The sequence below is a fragment of the Equus caballus genome, unplaced genomic scaffold, assembly GCF_041296265.1.
Source record: "Equus caballus isolate H_3958 breed thoroughbred unplaced genomic scaffold, TB-T2T haplotype1-0000035, whole genome shotgun sequence".
NCBI lineage: Eukaryota > Metazoa > Chordata > Mammalia > Perissodactyla > Equidae > Equus > Equus caballus.
The window spans coordinates 688,436-707,420 of NW_027221806.1; the positions used below are offsets into that span (position 1 = coordinate 688,436).

At 45.3% G+C, this 18,985-nt stretch overlaps 1 long non-coding RNA gene across 18 annotated transcripts in view; it reads right to left on the minus strand.

The window, feature by feature from the left end:
* The window catches only part of LOC138922035 (uncharacterized), a 59,364-nt gene that overhangs the window by 16,523 nt on the left and 23,856 nt on the right, over positions 1-18,985 (minus strand). For 6 of the 18 annotated variants that reach the window (XR_011435146.1, XR_011435145.1, XR_011435135.1 and 3 more), the window contains 6 exons: positions 12,968-16,998; positions 12,619-12,801; positions 10,506-10,983; positions 10,290-10,409; positions 8,441-8,646; positions 3,460-3,732 (listed from right to left, as the gene is read on the minus strand). This is a non-coding gene — a long non-coding RNA (uncharacterized lncRNA). Of the gene's footprint in view, positions 1-3,459; positions 3,733-8,440; positions 8,647-10,289; positions 10,410-10,505; positions 10,984-12,618; positions 12,825-12,967; positions 16,999-18,985 lie in introns of all 18 variants that reach the window. The other 12 variants (XR_011435131.1, XR_011435130.1, XR_011435133.1 and 9 more) reach the window with 12 other exon arrangements.

Genomic DNA, 18,985 nt, shown 5'->3' on the forward strand with positions numbered 1-18,985 from the left:
GTTCTGTAAGTAATAAGAGGGGGTCAAGACATAGGTGACAAACGAAATAAGACTCCAAGTAAGGGAAAGGAATTTGAGGTTTCCAAGCCCCTTGAGGGAAGCTCTAAAAGTTTTCAGGGAAATAAGGTGCAAACAACGAATTCAGTCCCCATCCTGGATCTTCCACTCCCTGCTACCTCATCTGCGGGCAACGAAGGACAGGGGGCCCTAAAACCATCCCACTCTGATAGCGACCAGGAGCTTGCCAAGGACATCCAGTCAATCGAGCATGGCAGACAGACTTCAGAGATCCTCACACACAGCTTTATAGACAAAGTGAGTCAGAGTAAGACTGCACTAGACAATAACAGATGCAGCCGAGAGGTGCCCACAAGGCAAGCTGGGGCTGGACATATGCCAAGGGATGAGAATGTGAGTTCCAGTGATAGAGAGGACATGATTCAGGGCCAAAAGATGGTGGAGAAGAATTGAAAACATTTTTCCACGTCCACCATGAACTTCAGGGAGATATTCAAGGCTGAGGAGCTGTGCGTTCTTACATCACAATCTTGTGACATCTTGACAACCAACAAGTTGGGAAGCTCCCAAATGGTAAATATCAATGTGAGCAAAGTAGAAACTACCCTGACCAGTCAATGTCCCTCACCAAAAATACCAGTTCCCCAAGATTCCAAGCCATCAGACATTAAAAAACAGCTCCTTACCGAGTTGAAGTTTCAATTGAAGAGCAGGGAACATAGCCAGCCTAAAGGCTCTCCCGCTGACATATCCCTTACTTCAGATAGCTTGCCTTCCGACTCCTCACTGACTCAGTCCCAGAGCGTCTCCAGTGGGGACATGGGAGCTTCCCAGGTGCTGCAAGTCCACTTGGAGGACAATGGGGATTGGCGGGAACCCTGGGCCTCTAAGCATGTCTCATGGAAATGCCAGGATAGGAATTTCCCACCAGCTGCAAAGACAGTGAGACCTCTGGACTCCAGAGCAGGAGAATGTGGAAGCGAGGATTCAGGAGTTGGGACGTCTAAAGCCAGAAAGAAGAGCCACTCTATTGAGGACAGAGAATTAGAGGGCACTTTCCCGTATCTGTCACAGAATGAACAGTTTCCTCCTGAAAGTTACTTCAGAAAAAAAATGAGGCAGTTTTTTCAGTGGATTAATTCCAAGAAAAAAATCACAGGGCAGGAAAGTCTCCAGCAAAAAGCCAAGTTCACGTCAACCTTTGCACCACTCCGAGACCCAGCTCAAAGTGCAGCTCTCGTGAGCTGTGGGCCTCCTGAAGCTCAGGAGCTCATGGCAGCCATCGGGAAGATCCTAGAGGAGAAACCGGCATGGAGATACGAACCTGAGGCTGCAGAGTTAGGTCAGCAGAAGGGGGAACTGCAGGCCCAGGTAGAGCCTGACGAGGGACATCCCTCCAACTACGGGGCTCTCTCTGACCCACAGCCAGGGGAATGGGCAAGGACCACATCCTGCAGCCAAGATGCTGTCCCTCCTGACAAGAGTTTTCGTACAAGGGTTAGACAGAAAAGAGATAGGATCAGACAGCCCTGGAAAGTTGTGGCCTTCAAGGACCAGCATTTATGCCAGAGTCAACCCCCTTCCCCACCCTAAAGGGAGTCTGTGCCCCATCCAAGACCCACCTGCATGCATGATGTATGCCACGTCCCTCCGGCCACCCTCACCTCTAATGAAAGCACTGTGTTCAGAGATCTGACTCTTCTATTCAAACAGGAAATGCTTCTCCAACACTTCCAGGGAGGAAAAATGTCCCCAAAGAAATCATTCAGTCCTTGTTGAGAAAGCATTGCAGTTTTCACGAGAACACATCCTCTGATGAGAACCATGGTTAGCACAACCAAGGATACTGATCGTCCTCAATAAATGTTTCTGCTAGGAGAGAGTAGTGTTCTCTGTGTGGTGCTTTGGGGGAGTGGGTTTGGGGTTCCCAGCGCTTATGCTCAGGGAAAGGAAGGAGGGAAGTCAGCTCTGACTGATTTCCTCATTTGGTTTCTGCAAGATGACCAGTCCCTTGTAGGGGGCCTGACAGTGGCTTTCTCAGTCTTATCTTGGGTCCTGTATTTGACCTTACTCAGATGTCCTGTACTTAAAACACTTTACTTTTTCATAAAAAGTACAAAAAGTTTACTCTAAAAACTTCCGGGCCTTCTCAAAATGAGAAGAACCCTTCAAGTCCAGAACTTGGCTCAACTTGTCTTTCCATCTGCTCCCTCACTATCCTGAACTATACACAGCTGCAGGGTGGGATGCGTTCCTCTGGAAGGATACAGCCAGAATTTCCCCTTGTTGCCTCAGAAAGTTTTGGAATTGGAAGTGTGGGGGTGTTTAGGCCCTGAGGTGAGTGGCAGGGGGAAATGTTGCTCTTGGATCTCTTGGTGAGGAATGAATGTCACCTGCTCCTAAGAGCCTTTCTCTCCCTCAGGAGGTCTGGGTGGTGGGCCGCGTCCCCACGCCTCAGCTGACCCTAACGAAAATGGGGGGCAGTTCACCCTTCCCCTTCCTCTACCCTTCCTGGAGCAGACGGGAGGAGAGACCTTGCAGCTCTGAAAAGGACCAGAGATATGAATATTTTCCTGAAAACGGTAACTTACCTTCATTTAGAAAAAGTTGCTGATTCCTGAGTATCTCACAGGTGAGCAGTCAGTGCAGGTGTGCGTATGGGTGGGTTTTGCGATTGTGGACACTGGAGTGGCCAGGGCAGGGTCCAGGAACTGGGTGGGTCCCACCGAAGAATGTGTTATATGTGGGGTGGTAATCTGTCTGGAAGGCACATTCTGAGCTCAACAATGAGGTCTCCCTGCATGTGAGGACACCTCAAGGAAAGGGCAGAGACGCTCCCGAGGGAAACTTCCTCAGGATGCCCAGCTTGGTAGAATTATTGCAAGACCAAGAGATCACCTGGCTATCATTTGTAGGAATGGTCGTCAGGCAGCCACCCAGAATTTGGGGCAAAAGGAGACAACAAGTAGGGAAAAAGGAATGGTGGAGTGAGTGGAAAAGGAAAGAAAAAATGAGGAGGGGAAGAATGACCTTATCATCACACCTCATGATCCCTGAGGGTCACTTCGAGCTCAAAATGTCCCTTCCAGACAGATTAACACCCCACATCCTGGCCATCCACTCCACCCAGCATTACCTTACCTAGGCCTCACCTCCTGGAGACTAATCAGGGCTGGGGGGAGCACAATGATACCACTGCAGCTAAGAGAACTTGGGATAGTCTTCGAGATTGAAGACAGTGTCTCCAGGAATGTTGTCAAGGAGGTTGTCCTCTCATTTGGTGCCTGCCTTCCCAGCCATGCTACATCTTACACCAAGGTTACAGTAATTTAGGGGTGTGTTAGTTACTATATAACAAATACCCCAAAAGTTAGTGGCTTAAAAAACCAAGTATTTATTAATTCATAGTTTCTGTTGGTGAGGGATCTAGGCAAGGCCTACCTGGGTTCTCTGCTCCAAGGTCTCTCACAAGGCTGCAATTAAGGTGGCAGCTGGGGCTGGGGTCTCAGCTGAAGGCTGGACTGGGGAAATGCACACTTCTTCGCTCACTTCTATAGCTGCTGGCTGGATGCAGTTCCTCAAGGCCTGTTGGACTGAGAGCCTCAATTCCTGGATGGCTGTTGGCTGGAGTTGGCCGGAGGCAACCTTCAGTTCCTTGTCATGTAGGCCTCTCCAACATGGCAGCTTGCTTCATCAAAGCCAGGAGAGAGTCTGCTAGCAAGACAGAAGTCACAATCTTGTAAACTAACGAGGGAAATGATATCCCATCACCTTTCCCTTATTCTATTAGTCAGAAGCAAATCACGAGGTCCAGCTTACACTCAAGGGGAGCAGTTTATACAAGGGTGTGACTAGCAAAAGAAGGGATCTTTGAAACCTTCTTAGAACTCTTCCTAACACAAGGGTTTCTTCTTGGACATCCCACTGAGTTCACTGAAGCAAAAGTGACCAAAGGGACCAAGTGGATCCTTGTGCTCATCCATATCCACGTCATCAAAGGTAAAGCTGTTTAATGGCTAAGCGGAGAAACGTCTGGTAAGAAAAACATCAAAGAGATTGAAGCATCCAAAGAAGCAGGGAAAGGTGGCATGGAGGTAAAGGCGGTGTGGGGTCATCATGAACGGTAAAGTGAAAGGAGCCCTTAGAACCACCTGCCTCACCACTGCCAGTATTCAGACTTAGAGGGGAGGAAAAATTAGGAGCAAGACGGCTCATCCTCGCTCCGCCACCAAATCTCCACTCTGCTCTAGCTCCCCGACTATAGGCCTAAAGAAGCAACCTTCAGTTCCCATAGAGATAGCCAGGCTTATCGAGGAAGCAAACCCTACAGCTTGCAAGGTTTAACTTCTGCTCTTATTGATATATTTAATATAGCACATCCATCATTTCAAATTTGCTTCTCACAGCTTGAACATCAGAGAGAATGAATCACACAATCGATGGCAAAGCCAGTACTAGGGAATTCAGCATGTAGCTCCCATTCTGGGATGTTTTCCATGAACCCATTGCCAAAGAGCTTCTAACCAAGGGAGAGGTGGTGGCTCAAAAGGGCTGACTTACTGGCTGGGGTCACAAGACAAGTCATACCTGGTGCCCAGATATTTGCTTCTATTCAGAGAAACACTGGATGAGGCAACGAGACAGAATTTGCACACTCAGCACATCTAGGCAGTGAACTGTCCAAATGAGGTGACAGTACCACCCAGGAGTGATCCCACACTCTTGTTCTGCTTCTAGTACTGTTTTCCTTTCTCCCAGATTCCAGTTCCTATGGGAAAGCAGGACTCTTACCAAAAGAAGGAAAACGTATTAGCTGAACAGTGACTGGAGAGATGAGGAGGAATTTCTCTAGATTTCATGGGCTTGCTGCTTATACCCAGAGATCAGTGCTGTGCAGCTTGGGGGGTGTGGGGGGTGGGGGTGGGGGTCTCATTTACATGGTACTCTGTGGCACCTGAAGAATTTTCAGTGACATAGAATGTGATGGGAATGGGTTACCTGAATTTTTATACCCTCAAGCCCACACTCCAAACCTAATGTCAGGGCGAATAAAATGCATGAATTGACTGGTACCTTGATGTGGCTTGGGTATGGGAACCCCAGATCTCAGCTTCAGGCACTGTGAATTTCTCTGGTACCAGGTGCTGCCTAAGGGAATCAGCTTTCTTGAGGCAGCCTTCACATGGATTAACACTCAGAACTGTGCCGTAATCTGCAGCCACAATGAAGGGGCCCAGGCTATGAGAAGGGGCTCTTCTCTCTCTTTTTTTTTTTTTAAAAGATTGGCACCTGAGCTAACAACTGTTGCCAATCTTCTCCTTCTTTTTTTCTCCACAAATCCCCTCAGTACATAGTTGTATATTTCAGTTGTGGGTCCCTCTAGTTGTGGCATGTGGGACGCCGCCTCAATGTGGCCTGAGGAGCAGTGCCACGTCCAAACCCAGGATCCGAACCAGTGAAACCCTGGGCCGCCAATGCGGAGCGTGCGAACTTAACCACTTGGCCACGGGGCTGGCCCCGGGGCTCCTCTTGAGGCCTTTCCTCTGGAACTTCCATTGGCCCTGGATCAGAGCCTAATTTAGGCTATTTTCCTGGGGTCACAAGGACACGTTTGGTCTTCCTTAGGGAGGCCAAGTGGAAGCTCAGAGATTTGTGGAGGCTGCCTCCCTATCTCTCCCAGGAGACTCGGGGTCTGTTCCTTCCTTCTATGGGGGCCAGGAGGTAGAGAAGGAACTGAGTATTATGCAAGTTTAGCAATGCTTCACTGTGGGAGGGGGTTGGGCTGACAAGAGTAGGTAATTTTCCTTTGCAGGGATTCTTGCCCAGCTTGAGGCAACCTTCATTTGAAGCAGGATAATGCTGTTTCTACCCTCCACCTGAGGGGATTCCAGAAGGAATAAAAGTTACCTTTCCTCATTTGTCTTACAGGAAGTTCTGGGCTTCTGGGTTCAGGAGTTATTAATGGCTTTCATGTTTCCTGAACCCAAGCAGAAGTTGTGAGACACCTGTTGTACAGTCCTGTCCAGACCCTCATGTGGGAGGAGACTTTAGCTGGCTGCTCCAAGGAGAGAGGAGATAGGGGTTGACACAAGTGCTGGGGTGAGAGAAGGAGAGTTGCCTAAAGGTAGCAGTGGCTCCAAGACCCTGAGAATCAGGATGTAGACACGAGTCCCTTAGGTGGACGGGTTCTGTGTGGAAGTCCTCTAGCAGACAGCACAATGTTTTAAGGGATGAAGTGATGATGCTGAGATGACTAATCATCAAGCCCCATCATCTTGAGAGCTGTCGCAAGACACGGCATTGCTCACACTTAGCACAGAGGCTGTGCAGCCACTGGCCTTTCAATGGGCCTGAAGGGCTTGGGCAATGAAAATCCCAGGGGCAACCAAGATGGACTCAAGATCACAGGCTCTTACCTACATATTTGATGGTGAATACTTAACTAAATAGGCAAAAAGCTCCCATTAATGACTACTATTGTATATCTTCCTACCCTTGAAAATGGGGTCTTTGAGCCAGATTTAATTTAATTTAGAAAAATTAAGTACTGCTTATTGTACTTCAATGTTGTGAAACAAATTTATGCTTTTTATGTATATTATCCCATTTAAACTTTACAATGCTTTGAAGTAGGTTTCTTTACCCTCTTTTATAGAAGGGCACGACCTGAAGGACAGAGAAGGTAATATATATTCAGAGTGCTAGCACAGAAGAGGGAGCCAGGGATGGAGAGCCCCCTTACGCTGTGAGGGATTCTTTGGATGTAAATGATGGCAAGCGCAATTCAACTGACTTTAAAAACAGGATCTGTTGACTCAGGCACCTGAAAAAGCTCTGGGAGTCAGGCTGCCCTCACGCAGGAGGATTCATATTGGGGCTCAGCTGATGTCATCAAGTTTCAGTTTCTATCCATTTCTCTGCTCTAGATTCTGGACTGGCTACCTTGTAAGTCTGTCTGGCAAGTTCGTAGCTACATCTTCCAAACTAAAAGCGCAGCTAAAAATGGGTTGTTTCTCCCACTAGTCCCTTCAAAAGTCCCACTGTGCCGTATTGTTTCCTGTTGGGTCACATGCCCATCCCTGACCAATCACTGTTGCCAAAAGCATGGACCAATCTTTTTGGCCAAGCCTGACTTCAATGCCCTCCTTTAAAGTAAGAGCGTTAGTGATAAACAGCTCCACTTCACATGGACTGAAACTGACAACGGGGTTAGATCCCCAGAGGGCAAAAGAAGGACTATTTTTAGAAGGTGAGTGAATGCTGAGTGTCAAAATAAAAACAAAAACAAAACGGATGTCTACTTCAACCCTCTCTCTCACCACCCCATTTCTGCCTTCTTGTCCAGAGTCATGCCATGGACTGAAGGTTAGAGTTAGAGGAAATGCCAATTCTGTGGAGGACAGGAAAGGAACTCAAAGGGGAAGGAATCAATCAGAGGCCCCAACATCCATGCAGATAGACCATCCAATGATCTGATCTCTCACTGTCTGCTCCTTTTCATCTTAGAGTCCTTTACCTTCATTCCAGTTCAGTTATGGCCATATCCTAGAACTTATCACCAGCAACACTTGTGTGTTCTGAAAAAATACAGTCTGACATTCCTCCCTTTATCCTCTCAGCTTCTGCCCTCAGCATGCTAATGCCTCAACCTATTCAGGAACTACAAGCCACTCCGTACTTTCCCCTGCTTACCTGACAACCTTTGTCTTCATTTCCTCCCTCTCCAAGGAAAACTTCATGGGGCATCACTTAATCCTAAACCTAAATATACTGCTCTGCTCTAAACAGCCTACCCCCTTCTTTCATTCGTCCTGTCTAGCAAAATCCAACTCTGCCTGTTTTAGAACTGCCTTCAAATAAGGGCCTGCTTCCTCTTGGATAAAATCACACAAGTGTGTTTGTGCCCCATAAACTTCTGTTCTACATCTGTTGCTCAGCTCCACCACTGCCTCAGAATCCAGTCATTCCTCCTGTGTTACCATGTGCCAGACGCTCTTCCAAGCACTTGGGACACCCAGTGGAGGGAACAAACAGAGGCCCTGTCTCGGGGGAGCTTCTGTGATTGTTTTCTCAGTCAACTCGCTTGCCTAAGTTCTCAAAACAATTCCACTTTCCTACACCTTGTCCACACTCCTCGCTCATTGATCACATGTGCTGGACCACCAGAGGGAAACAGAGAAGTCATCAGATGGGAACTTTTCTTCATAAAAACTTCAAAAACAAAACAAAACCAAAAGCAAAATGAGATCCTCCATCTCTTCTTTCCTCCTTCCTTCCCACCATACTGAAAGGTTTCCCTCAATGCTTTCCTTAATCCTCCCAACCTGGGATCTGCCCACCCTTTCCAAGTCACAACACTTTCACATGTGTGGACTATCTGCCTTAATTATCTACTTTTCCAGAGGACCAAGACTACATTTACCTCATCACAGCTGGAAACACCAAGCAGAGCTCAGAATCCTCTGGAGGAATACATTGGCAATGGGAGGGATCTATGGGGAGGTCCTGCCCAGCATGCTCTGGGGCGGGGCCACGTCCGGGGGCAGGGCCTGAGAGACTCTGAGAGCCTGTTTGGCTTCTTGAGGGCGACGGCACTAGCAACACGGCCAGACATCTCACCTCAGGCTTCTGGAAGATATGAGTTGAGATTTAATTCAAAGACAGGTTCTGAGGAAGGTTTCTGGATGCCTGAGTGACCTTCCCCACTGCCCAGCCTGAAGGATCCTTTCCTCCATCTGCCATTTCCAATACGGTGGGGCAGGCCCTCACAGCCCCTGGGCCCCCAAACTCTCACTCCAGGCCCAGCCTGAGAAGGCGCTCAGAGGCCTGGGGGCGGGCTGTGCCTGCCCAACACCACCCCCTTTGACGATGGCACTCTTAGGAACTCCACCAAGGTGAGAATAGTAATAAATAGAGTAACAATATTGACAACTGTTAAGGCTTCACCTTACACTGGCTGCCTGGCCTTGCACAAGTAGCCTGAGTCTCAGATCTCATCTATTATGTGCAGATACTGACGTGTACTCATAGGGTTGGTCCTCGGACCTGGAATGAATGAGTAAAGAGTTTTGAACAGTGTTTACCTAACACTAGAAGTTTAATATGTGCTACCCCATTATTATCACTCATTTAAAATGCTAGGCCTCCTCTTTATTATTTTAGAACTATCAATTTACCACTCATTCATTCTTCCTTCCTTCAGAATGAATTTATTTAGTACCTAACATGTGCCAGACACTATGCCAGGGTCTAGAATACAATGGTAAGCAAAAAGGTAGAGTCTCTGCCTTCATGGATCTTACAGTCTAGAGGGGAGATCAGGCAGAAATTAATCATACGAGATTGTGTAAATGTCCCATGTTACATTCTATGAAGGGTTCATGAGCTGGTTGTCGGTGCCAAGGGAGTTTAAAACATGGGGATTTGGCCTAACCAAGGAGAAGAGGGTCTTCCTCACCCACCCCTCAGGAGCTGATAAGGCTTAAGAGGTAAAAGGTGAGTAGGAGACAACTTGGCAAAGCAGGGAGGGAGAAGTGTTCCAGGCAGAGGAATCTGGGTGATGAGAGCAGGGAGAGTGAGGAGGGAGGAACGTGATGCAGCAAGAAGAGGGAAAAGCGTGGGAGGCACCGATTAAGCAGAGTTCTCTGGGCCAAATGAACTAGTTAAGTCTTTGGAGCAATGGGGAGCCAGGGGAAATTTTTAAGTTAGGATTTCTTTATATGTGTAGGGTATTCAGATTTTAGTTGTATTATTTGAGTTTCCAAAAGATTACTGTGAATTAATACTGTGAATTAATGAATTACAGTGATTTAATGTGAAGAATGCTTTGGATGGGGTAAACAGGATGTGAGAGACCAGTGAGAAGGCCACTGCAGTAATCTACGAGAGAAATGATGTCAGCATGGACCACAATGGTGGTGACCAAAGTGGAGTAACGTGGACGGATGTGAGTGGCATGACTTCATTAATTCTAATAAGACGGAACATTTTTCCTTTTGTTTCGCTCCAGTGCCCAAGAGGTACAGGTTGGTGCAAGATGTGGGGTCTTTTACAGAGTTGGACAAGTCAGCAGACACGAAACATTTGAAAAGGCTGCTTGAACTGCTGACTAGCCAAAATCAAAGAGGAAGTTGACCTTCAACCCTTTGTTTTATTCCAGCTGCAGAAGTCATTTTCAGTTACTCTCTGACTCAAGTAAACACCACTCCCTGTCACCTTATCCCTTTGAGGGTTGGTTCACTTCTACATTTTCACTGGGACATGATTCTCACCGACAGTAGAAAGTTCGGCACCCAGACCTGCAGATGTGAAGACACTTGCTCCTCTCTCGAACTATTAGTACTTCTGGGAAACACGTCCCAGTGCCAAACTGTCCTGGTCCTGAAATGACCCTGTTATTTGGGGAGGTAGTAAAGGAAATTACATGTGTTAAACCCCGAGCGGCACTCTCTTTGGACATCGAAAGGTGTAAATGATAAAATACTTACTAGACTTAAAGACCAGGGAGTAAACGGGGGGCTGGATGCTGCCCAGACTCTGTGTGTCAGCAAAACATATCTGAGCTCAGCGAAGTAATCCAGGACCAAGTGTTTTCCTCAGTGGAATAATTAGACAACAGAGGTGGGCAATTTAGAAAAGATAACTTCTTCTGTCCCTGCTTTAGAATTTCTATTACAAACAAAACCCAAGCCTTAGCAAGATTTAAGAGCATGGGACAAAGACGGCTAGATGTTGAACTGCTGGGAGTGGAGCCCACGTTTTATTTATCTTTGTATCCAAGCACATCCGCAGTGCTTGCCACAAGGCAGATACTCAGTGAATGTTGGGTGGATCAAGGATTCCTCTGTCTTTTCATGGGGTATTTATATGGTATGGGAATTCAGTCATTTTTTGCCCCACTAGGTAGAGATGGATGCTTTCTGTTCTCCATGTTTACTTTGAACACCATTTAGCTACAGGGATGTTCTAAAATGAAATAATAAGGAAACCAGCTTTAATACGATTTTATATATACAGACAGATACACTTTCTGACCACGTGCAGATATGAATGCTCTCCCTGGAAGATGCTTTTGTAACCTAAATTGCACTAGAATGATGTTAGAGATGGGGAAGAAAGGGAAAGTAAGGCAAAACTCACAGCTTAATTTCTAGACAGGATTGCTGCTTTAAAAATGAATTTCAGGTGCTTCTTGGCATACTTGGCCCAAGCACTGGAGATTTAACAGTGATTTGTGATTTGGTGTGACCCAGAACATGGCCCAATGGTCCTCTATCCTTTGAAGCCGTCAGTCTGTTTTCTTGATTGCTGTTCTGGACTTTCTCACCGTCACTAACCATCAGGGCCCCATTCCTTCTGCTCTGTCCTAGTGGAACAGTCCCTTGACCTTCATTCTCCCACTACTCTAGTCTCGACTTCTCCTTGTTGCCAGATTACTCTATTATTGCTTCTCAAATTGTGGTTCCCAGACCAGCAGCATTAGCATTGCCTGGGAACTTATTAGAAATGCAGATTCTCGGGCCTCACTCTGGACCTACTCAAGAAGAAACTTTGATGTGGGGCCCAGCAATTTTAACAAGCAAGGTAATCTCCAAGGTGAGAACCACTGCTGTACGTAAAGCTCAGTTCTGAGCATATCACCCCTTTGCCCAATACCCTTTATTGCTTTCCTGCCGACAACCACATGAGTGAGTGTGTGTGTGTGTGTGTGTGTGTGTGTGTGTGTGTGTGTCTGTGCGCGCCCTTCTATCCAAGGCCTTCTGCAATCAAGCACCAGCTCAGGTGTCCCCACGCAGGGAGGTGTGTTCCACAGTCATCCTAATGGGTCACCTGCTCTTCCCTCTGCTCTCCTGCCGCCTCTCTCTGTTAATGTTGGGTCCTCTGCTATAAATACCCACCTCCTCCCTCTCCTTGGAGAAACCTTACTCATTCTTTAAGGCTCACTTAAAAATTAATATTTATCTAAGGAATCCATACCTGTGCCTTTAAAACCAAATAGTACTGAAGGCTTTATAAAGAACCACGGCAGGCCCTCCCCCACCTCACAACCCCAATCCTTCCTATCCCCCCAGTTCCATTCCCCATGGAAACCACTTGAGCCGTTTCTATCACAGTTGTTCTGGTGTTTACCTCTATTTATATAACTAATACGCAAATACTTGTATTTAAAAGTAATTTTAAAATATTAGACACTAACTTCTTGCTGTGGTAGATAAAATTTGAGTAAGTAAAATTGCAGGTGGATGAAATTTGGTCGACACCCCATTCCCCTCTTCACTCTTCTCAATCTTTCCTCACTTAAATCTTTATTCATGCAAAGTTCATCTTGGCATGGAAGGTGACTCCTTTCCTGGAACGTGTTCAGAGACTGCTCCTCCCCTGCTCCCACAGAGCTGTGTATCTCTCTTAGTGCACTGTCCCCTTGCCCTTCCACGTTTGTATGTATGTGTCTCCCATTCCCACCAGCTAGTAAGAGCCAGAAAAGTCTAATCCGTCTTTTACTTTCCCAGAATCCTCCCAGGGCAAAGCACAGGGCCTGGGATATAGCACACACTGAGCAAACGTGGCCAATTTAACCGTAAAGTAAAATATCTGCCTGACCTTTGAAGCTTGCTGGTGTGACAGCAGTACTTGGAATGAGTCTTCCCGTTCCAATGTGGTTTTCCAACATTATTGTGGGAAATAGTAAACTGGAGTCAGGAGACTTGAGCCACACCACCTTCTTGGTGACTTCTTTTAAGACCTTGGGGAAGGCACTTAATGGTTTTGCTTCCGTTTTTTCATCTATAAAGTGGCAACAATAATATCTATGGACAGAGTTGTAGGGAGGACCAAATACAACAGCACAGGTTATCAGGTATAAGGCGTTACATTGATTCCTTATGTTTAAAACAAAAAGGCAAACCATTTTCTGGTAGCACATAGGGCTATAATGAACATTAAAACCAACCTTTAAATAGAAAACTTTATTTTTAGATGATCCAGGGGGTCTTTCTTCCAAGATCAGCCTAAGATTTTTTCGGAGGAAACTGTATTCTCATTGTCCTGAAATTTGAAGCAAGAAAACTCAATCGTTTAAGACCATTTGCCTATTCTTACTTGTTGATGAGAAATCACGACTACTGCCACCCTTTTAGCCTCTGAAGGAATTGTAAGCTTTGTCTTGATTTGATGGCTCAAAAATAAAATCTACCAAAGGTACGTTTTCTAAGCCTCGTCTGGCTCTACCCATTAGAAAAGTGTGAGCTACTGTTCTATCAAAACTAATTATATTTTAAATCTACAACCAAGTCTCAATTACCAAGGTTAATGGGACTACATACATACATAATTCTCTCTTACATTTATCCAGTGTTTTTAACTTCTTCAAAGCACTTTTCACTGTACTGCATATATAAAACAGATGCATTTTTTTAAATCCACAAATAAGGTAAAAAATAAATCTTCAGATCAATAATTTCAACTTTGTACCTGTCAAAAGCTATTAGAACTTGCAAAATTGTCTAATAGGACTTTCATTGCCCTACTCTCCTCTCGACCCCTCTCAACTAAGGCCAGAAAAGACCGAAAGATCTGGAGGAATCTCCAGAGGAGAGGAAGCCAGAGAGGGAAGGAAGCCAAGGACCTGGGCCATCCACAGCCTGGATCATTAGCTCCAGCGTAATTGAGAATAACTGACTGTATGTGTGACTATGGCCAGAAAATCCAGAAAGAGATAAAAAGGCAAAGAAAATGACGTGTGAGTAACAGTATTTACAGGGTCTGTCTTTGTCATTCTCTCAACAAGCATTACTGAGTGCCTACTGTAATGACAGGTGCTTTCAACAAAGAGGATGGACACAGCATGAACAACCCAGGCAAGACTGCTATGTTCATAGTGATGACCTTCCTGAATGGTGCAGACAGACAACAAACACAAAGACACACAGCTTCACATAAACGAGATAACTTCAGGTGGCACTAAGCTCTGTGGAGTCCATAAACACAGGAATGTGATAGAGCCTTGGGGAAGGGATGCTGTTGTAGATAAGGTTGCCAGGGAAGGCCTCAGGGTATCGGAGCTGCAATCTGTGAGAAGAGCCCACCCTGTGCAGGTCTGCAAACCAGATGATGGAATGAGTGAACTCGCCAAGTATGCTAGAGGGAGAGGGGTCCAGGCCAGTTTCAAGGGGTTCCAGGAAAGTCACTGTTCTGTGGTTATTCACTTTGTGTCCTTTTAGGGATATTACTAAAACCTCTCCAGGACCCCGGATTTATTGCCTCTACAATGCGGGTTGCTAACACTGATCACCTGGACAGGGGAGCGCTGAGAAATAATGGGTAAACAATTGTGAGGAGCCACATAAATGCTAAATAATGCTCATGGTAATAAGCTTTTATTAAAGTCAGCACCTTGATAGGCAGCTCACAATCGGATACCTTGGCAAATGTGTAAATTGACGTGGCTGCTCCCTGTGCACACCAGCACCATCCTTTAAAACAGAAAAAAATAAATGAGCCTATGGTCATGATATTCGAAGTAGTTAGTGATCAAACAACTGTCTGGAGAGAAAGCTGGTGTGTGAAGTGTACAATGGGAGCAGGAAGATAACGGCACATCACAGCCCAGCTCACGCAGAGGATAACTCATGAATTGACTGGATGCTTGCTGGTGCACACACCATCCGCTCCAGGGTGGTACTCTAACCCCGTCAGGACTAGGTGCTGCCACCAAAAGGCCCAGCAGACAGGAAGGGGAGTGAGAAGGAGCCAGAACAGAAGCATCTCTGGCAGCAGCCCTCTCTGGCCCTCTTGGCCTTGGAAAGCCACCCCTGGGGGAGGAATGAGCAGCCAGCACCAAGGGCCCTACCTTGGAAGGGCACCAAGGAAGTGGTGGGGGGTGTGAGGGAGGAGGGATGAGCATTGCATTTCTCCCTACGAGAATGAAATATGCCAACGCCAGGAGAGACTTCAGTTGTCGTTATAACTGAGCCTCCCCACACAGAGATATGAGTCCACCCCTTAGAAGCAAATCTTCCTCCCCCAAAACCTCCCCCCAAAATATAACATTAACATCACAAAAAATGAATTCTTTTTTGTGGGTCCTACCATCTCTTTGATATAAATACACAAGTGCCTAAACATTCTTTCCCATCTCCCATCCCACATCGGCAATCAGATTGTGACACACACACACACACACACAAGCACATGCTCACACAAATACCACACACACCCAATTCCTTTGTTAAGCCCTGGCTCAGCTATTATAAGGTACCTGTGGAGTGTAGGTCACATAGTAGAAAAGTTTAAATTACTGTTGCTTCTACTCTGAAAAGCAGACAGGAAGAAAAGACAATAAAAAAGAAAACACTTATTTTAAGGCTGATACTAAACACTCTACTCCACGTTCACTGAGGTCAATTTCCCACTGTGGGATGGGGAGAATCGAGATGATCTCTGAGGTGCTATGAACCCACAGTGCAGACTTCACGTTTTGAGGCTTGACTAGAAACGACGGGGACGTGAAAAAGAACATGGCGAGATAATCCTAGTCTTCAGGAAATTATGGTTTAAACTGGGCTGGAGAAAGACCAAGATCCTCAAAAAAATCTAATTGATTTTAACCAAATGGAGTAATTTTAAAATGTTAAATACACTGGGATATCATATTAAAAGTATTCTGGGAGAGCATGCCGCATGGGACGTGGTAAGTGCTGAATTTCCTGCTGCTAAGGGAGGCATTCCTATCTGCCAGTGTCTCATGCTGCTCAGACCTGAACCATTCATTTAGGTAGACCATTTGTCCAAGTGCGTCATTTCCCAAAATAGCCAATGGAGGACTCCAGGGAGAACTGTCCTGAGGAGATGTGGTCATCCTCAAGGCCAAATCAGTCTAGACTAAGATGGTTCTTAGCAAGACTGCCCAAAGGGCTTCTAGACTTTGTTTGGTAAGTGTTGTTAATGCCTTGGTAACAATGGACTGTTGATAAGGTGGGAGATAATGTCAGAAGGAAGGAAGGTATCCGCTCACATCTTTTGCTTTTAACTTAAGCTAACCCATAAAATCCATTATCAAACCCCAAGGAATGCTCCCAATTATTGTCTTGGACCCTTCATTTCGCTTTGCTTTGTCTTTTTTTTTTTTTTTTCAACTCTCTATTTCTGTTTTTACCTGGCACTGACTCGCTTGACTCCTCTTCTCCTCTCAGCTTCTGGCTCTGTGCTCCCCCTTTAGACTTGATGAGTAATTTTGGTTTTCCTGCTTTTCACCTTTGGCACCCCTTCAAAAATGGGTTAGGTTTATCTTCTGGCTCTTTCTACTTCTGACTGCTTGGAAGTTTGGATCATACTTAGCCAAGTTTTGATCCCAGGACCTTTCCCTGGCTTTGACCTGTCTCAGTGGCATCTGTGCTGGGCTTGACTCCTCCAGGTGAGGGCGTCGGCAAGAGGGAGGATCAAGCAAAGATCAAGCAAGGAAACAGGAAGAATACCTGGCTCAGCTTAAACTGTGCAGGGCACTGAGGCCTTGCTGGCCGTCCAGTCTCTGCCTCCTTCTTCCTCTGCTGCTTTCATTCCCTCCCGTCTCTGACTTTCAATTTTTATTAAGTTTCCACCTTCTGACTGCTCAATCCTCTTCTAGCATCCCTTTGTAAGCTTGAAATGGGAGTGGGAGTGATATCCATTAGCCAAAATAAGTTCCATAGCTGGGAGAAACTGCTGAATCTCTGGTGTCTTTATAGCACTTATCAAATCCCAATTAACCATATTAGTTGGCAAACTGCTCTGGCTTCCCAGGCAGTCAGCTGGTAGGTGAGTCAATAAATATCTGTCAGATGGATGGATGCACACTCACTAGTTGTGTAGCATGGCATCAGGTACTTTAAATAATACAAAGTATAAGACTTCATCCTTGGCTGAAGAAGGACATCTTCTCACGGCCATTCACAAAAGGACTGTTTGGAAACATCACCAAGCGCTAGACCAGCTTCGCTACTTCTTCTAGAAAACAAGAAGAAATCTCTTGTTTCAAGAGATGTTTGTGTCATCTCTTAATGCACAACTGGCTTCATGTGGGCAAAAGGGAACATGAGCAAAGCCCTGGTTAAAGCATAACAGACACCCTTGGGCTAATGAACTGTCGAAGGTAGTAGTGTCAGCGGATTTTCTACATAACTGCTTTGTAAACAGCAACACGCATAAACCATAAACAAGGAGAATGAAGTGAGCACCCACAGACCCACCACTCATGTCAAATCATACAATGTTGATATCACCCCAGAAGCCTCCACTCTCCTGTCTGATAATCTTTCACTTACTTTTCTTTATAATTTCATCACCTTTATAGACTCCCATAAAACATTTAGTTATATCCAGTTTGGGGATCAAAATAGATTAAAAAACAACAATTGCAGGTGCATTCAACATTGGACATGAAAAAGAAAACTGGTTTTTTAATAAGATACTTCAAGTGTACACTTTCCGTAGGTGATCAAGACATTTACTCTTTCGTCCATTTTTATGTTTGCTGACTGCCAATCACTCTACTCCTTAATACTTCAAAGGTATTTTTCCCAAAGCTGCCTTTTGTCTTACACTAATGCTTTCCCGGACTCAAGTGAATTTTGAAGGAGACTGAGCTCATCATGATGAAATGGATGTTGACATTCCATAACCATCACTGTAATTATTCCTAATTTGTACTTTGCTTCAAAAACTCTCTTCCCTTGCCCCCTAAAGTCTGTACTTTCAGAATAGCATCTACAGCTTTAATTATACCTGACAATAAACTACTCTCACCACAAAATCTTGTTAATCACGGTGTACGTTACTATCTTCAAGTATCCTGTTTTTTTAAAACTGCATTTATATCAGGTTCCCAAAGAGTTACAATATTAGCAATGAATGTTTTAACTGTTTCTGTAATTACCGTTTGTAATTACTACAAATCAAAGTTGTACAAACTTTGGATTGGAGGCTGGTTGAATTATCTACCAAACTGGGGTGAATGGTCTTTTAATCAACTGTATACTGAACAAATCTACAGAGTAAAAACTGAGATGGAATTTGAGTGACTTGGTGTCCATCGAGAATCAAATCTGATGCTGTAGTGTTAACAAGGGACTTCAGGTCCAGAATGATTCTGTTAATCACACGTCTTCCAAATTAGTCAGTTAATGTTGTGGGTCCTGATGAGACAGGATTTAGGAAGGCAGAGAGCGGCGGGGAATGCTCCTGGTGATAGGATCCTTAGAGCAAAGGACAGAAGACAAAAGGAGAAGGCTGTATTCATGAGAAGTGAGCTGGACCATAAGCGCTATAATTAGAAGCTTATAATGTCACCACACTGCTTTCTGTAATGTAATATTTTTGTTGTCTGTTATTTTCCTTGATTCAGGTTTTGTATTTTTCATGATGTAATAGTGAGATCTAGTCTCATTTTTCTGTGTATTTGGATACATTGAGTAGAGTGCTCTGGCTGAGTAAAGAGTTTCACATATGGGAGACTTGAGAAACAAGAGTGGCAAGGAAAGTTAGGTCAGATTATGAAAATTCTTAAAATGTTTCTATTGGACTTAATCCTTCAGAAGTCATTTAGTGTTCTCTTTTCTTTTTTTGTAATTGAGAGCACCATGAGGAAAGGAGTGTTTTTGATGATCTATTTTTATTTCTTTCTCTTTTCTTGGAGGAAGATTGGCCCTGAGCTAACATCCGTGCCCATCTTCCTCCATTTCATCCGTGGCTCGCCTGCCACAGCATGGCCTGATCAGCAGTGTATAGGTCTGTGCCAGAATGGGAACCTACAAACCCCAGGCCGCCAAAGAGGAGCACACAAACTTAACCACTACACCACCGGGCTGGCCCCATTTTTGATGATTTCTAAGGGGTAAAAACTAGGCAGGGAGATTAGGTAAGATGATATAGCAGAAATTCAGGCATTAAGAAATAAGGTTAGACTAGGCTGGCGATGGCGGCCATGGATTGGAAA